Here is a 4414-nt window from a genome sequence, read left to right as displayed (position 1 = left end):
AAACAAGCAAGGGGAGCTAGGTAGCACAGTTGACTGAGTGCCAGGCCTGAAGTGGCTAGACTTGGACTCATATCTGGCCTCAGACATTTTCTAGCTATGTGAACCTGGGCAAGTCCCAATTAACCCCAATTGCCCAGCAACTGCCCCCTTCTGTCTTAGAATTAATTCTATGACAGAAAAGTAAGGGGTTTAAAACAAATAATTTTTTAATTAGACAAAAAATAGTCAGGGAAGACCTGTTGCTAGTATTCCAAATTAGGATTCTGAATTCATTTTCTCATGGAAATAATAGTTAAACTTCTAGGCTTCCATGCAACTCTGCCCCTTGAGAAGCTGAGGGGTTCTTATAATCCCCAATGTTCCATCCTTCAGAAAGTGGGTGAAATAACCAGGACAGAGAAGATTGGAGTAAAGCCATAAGGCTACTGTCAAATGGAAGGAAAAAGAAACAGAAAGTGAAGAGAAATACCACAGAATTTCTTAAATCCCTGCTTAGGACTGCTGGTCAAATAATACTGCATTGTCACACATTCCTTTTGGCTCTAATCTCAGGGTTCCTCCTTAGCTCCTCCTACAAAGGTAGTGATATCTTGGGTATATTCCAAGCTCTGCCAGGGAATGAGTTTTGAACTGAAAAGGATCTTACCAGATTCATAAAAAGAAAGTCACCTTCTTCAGTGAAGTCCACATGACATACTGTGAAATTATAATTTTGAATCAAGTAGAATCTATGCCATTCTTAAAAGAAAACCACATCTTCAATGCGTGACCTTATAAGAATCATCCCTGAATTAAACTGAGCTAAGTAGGAAAGAAGCAGATTCTTGTATATCTTTCATTCCTGTAAAGGGTAAATTTAGGGATTTTGACTAATATACTAATGGTCTCCAGGGATTTAATTCAATCCCAATAAAAATACTCAAGTCAATTTTGGAATTTTATGGTGGTTTAATCAATATAAAAGGAAGGAATTAAGAAGAGAGAGGGAAAAGGGTATAGGATTTCTCCAGCCTAGACCATGCCAAGGGAAGTTCAGAGAACTCAGTCACAAGGCCTTCTCAGAAGATTAGGGGCTTCCTAAGAGGATAGTGTATTGGAAAAGTAAAGGAAAAAATAAGAATCAGCTTAAACCCACTCACCTAGCACGCTCACGCCAAGCTGCCAAGACGCCAAACACCACCCAGCACAAAGAGCCAGAGCCACATCTCTGCAAAAGACCCAGAGCTCAACGCCTCCACCTCCAAAGAGAACCAAGAGAGCCAGAGCCGCAAAATATAAACTCTTTTTTTTAACTCACTTCCTGTGTCTCACATGTACCAATGGTAGCTTAAGCTTGACTTGGGACATCCCAGGGGGTCTGTCAGTTGTTTCTTATTTGTCACTTGCTAGCACATGTCTGTCAGAGGCCATCCTCCTCAACACTTAATCCTTAAGTAGGGGTGTAGACATTCCTGTTTGTTAGGATTTTTAAAACTAATCAGGGCGTAGAAAATCTAAAATTCACATTCCCTTTCAAGAACTTGCCCATCGTTAACTAGAATACTGTCAAAGACAGTACAGAGGAGGCGACATCATTTATAGAAAGGAGGGTAGGAAGTGTAAAATGGAGACTTGAATCCAGGACTTCAATCCCCAGAAGTCCTTGCTCTACTTCACAGAATGCTTTGTAATATCACTGAATTCTCACCTGGACTGAGAGCAAGATGGGGTATTTAAACCTGGTTGTGAATAGGCTCTTTTTTTTTTCCTACTTCCACTTTGGAGCACAAGTAGTTCTCCACCTAGCAGGCAAGATGTGAGTGGTCATTAATAGGCTATCTGGACCTAGACATGTGCTTCTCTTACTTGTATTTTCTTTATATTTTAATCTTCAATAAACCTCTAAAAAATATAACACTCCTTGCAGAGAGAAACTAATTTCTACCTGCCTCAGTTCCCTAAATTTTAATCATAACAGAAGCGTTTTTCTTTGACAGGTTACTCACTGGAAATGTCTTTAGGTTGAAAGAGGATGTTAGTTGGCTACTATTACACAATAAACCAGTCTTAGATGCCCCCATTTTTATCTTCCTATGAATAATTTATATGACAGAGTAACGTCCAGGGGTTTTTTCCCAATGAATTTTGTGCCTTCTCTTTCCTTATGAATCCTCAAAAATTGATTCCTCAAAACCCTTAAAATTGTGGTTCAATAGCTAACCTATAAAACATATTCCTCAGTACATAATTCCTGACTAGACATTATAAAGGACAATGGATCTGGGCCCAAAATTTAACAGAAAAAAAAAATGGGTTGGTTTCTTTGGGAAACTACAGTTTCAATATTCTTTGGAAAATATTAGAAATTGTTTTTCCATGTAAAGAAAATAGATTAAATTAAAAGAAAGGAAATTACACAGTTCTATATACTTCTTCCTGAAAATAAAGGTTCATCATTTTAACACCTATAATGTTGTGGAATGCTATAACTAGTTTATGAAAAATTGATGCTGAGGACCACTGAGAGACATGTTGTGAGCACAAACAGACTTCAATGCATTATAAATGAGTAATTACTCAGAAGACATAGTATAAAAGATAGCATCAGAGAAATGAAATCTCAGAGGGGGAAGAAAGATCACATAGCAAAAATAAGGGATAATTGATGGGTGGCCTTAATACTCCATTGGTATCTGTACAATGTAAAAAGAGTTAGAAAAGGGTTCCTAGCACATTAGATGGTAACACACTTAGGAAAAGTCAAGGACTAGAGTTGTATAGGCTCTGCAAATGTAGATGGATAGCAATATGAACTGGTGAAGAGAACGCCCATATCAGGGCATTGGTGTATGCCATATATTATTCCTGAGGAGATCATATTGGAATCATAGAGTACTTGAGCTAAAAGGGGCCTTAGAGACCATCTAGTCCATTCCCCTCACAGATCAGGCCAACACAGATGGAAATGGTTTATCCATAGCAAGTTATTTGCAGAACCCTGGTCTATTAACTGTAATAAGCTACTTAATTGTTGCTGTTATCAATATTGAACTCTAATTTGAGGTGTACTTTTTTTTACCATATACTGTGATCAGAGTGAATCAAAATAAAAAATATTAGAAAATAGCAGCCAAAGGAAAAGGTTAAAAAAACCATGACATCTCTTTGAACAACAGAAAGTCAAAGAGCTTTTTAAATAATTACATATCTTCTCCTTTACCCTCCCTTTTGAGTTTATTAGTTGAACTGATAAGGCATATTCATTTGTAGACATGCCTAAAGATAATTTTAGAAAATACATCTTCTGATGATTTCAGAAAATACTGGAAGGACTTGCATGAACTAATACAAAGTGAAATGAGCAGAACCAGAAAAATATTGTACATAATGGCAGCATTATTTCTTGATGAACAATTGTGAATGACCTACTTATTCTCAGCAATGCAATGATCTAAGACAATTCCATGAAAAATGCCATCAGCCCTCTGAGAAAGAGCTAATGGAGTCTGGCATGCAGACTGAAATGTTATATTTCATTTCCTCTTCTTTTTCATTTGAGATCTCTTCCACAAAATGACTAATATGGAAAAAATTATTATACATGTAAAATCTATATCAGATTACTATCTCACAGAGGGGTAGGACAGGGAGGGAGGATCAGAAGAAAGGAAAGAATTTGGAATTCAAAAAAATTTTTAAAAGAATGTTTTTAAATTTGCTTTTACATCTAATAGGGGAAAATAAAATATTTTTTTAAAAAGAAAATTTAACATGAGTCCTATTTTTTTAAAAATGCAAAGCAGACCTTATCATTTGCTAATATGCACTTGAAGGATAGGATAAAATGATTAATCCATCAGAATTTAAAACTAAAAAACTGATCTTGATTTTTAGTTTTTCAAGGAGAAAAATGCTTCTGTTGCTTTGTCCTTCAAGAAAATAATTTGGGAACTTTCTTCAATGAGTTACATTCTTCTAATTGCATTTGTTTCTGTAACAGACTCATTGCAGAAAGGAAGTCACAGGAAAAGTGGTACTTGTGCTATTATTGAACTATTTTAACTCAGAATTTTACATTTTGAGAGTCTCATCTTGCTCATTAAAAGCAATCATGCTGAGATGAAGAAAGTATAAGAAGCACTTTAGATTCCTTGGTGTTTCCTGGACTATTTAAAAGCTAAAATTAAGAAATTTAAAAGGCAGTTCTTGCTGGTATTACCATAAGAAACAGAATTAGAGAATCTTAGAATTAGAAGTAACCTTGAAATTATGTAGTTTAATCTTCTCATCATAAAAAATGATCAAACTAAGGCCTCAAGAAGAAAAAAACAGTGGTATAATCATATAGCTGGCATTTATAAGGTATCTAAAAAATTTATAAACTCACTAGGCACTATGACAACTCTAGAAAGTGAGCAAGAGAATTATGCCCATT

The sequence above is a fragment of the Monodelphis domestica genome, chromosome 5 (assembly GCF_027887165.1).
Source record: "Monodelphis domestica isolate mMonDom1 chromosome 5, mMonDom1.pri, whole genome shotgun sequence".
Lineage (NCBI taxonomy): Eukaryota > Metazoa > Chordata > Mammalia > Didelphimorphia > Didelphidae > Monodelphis > Monodelphis domestica.
The sequence above is the reverse complement of the archived record's forward strand: the minus strand, read 5'-3'. Positions refer to the sequence as shown.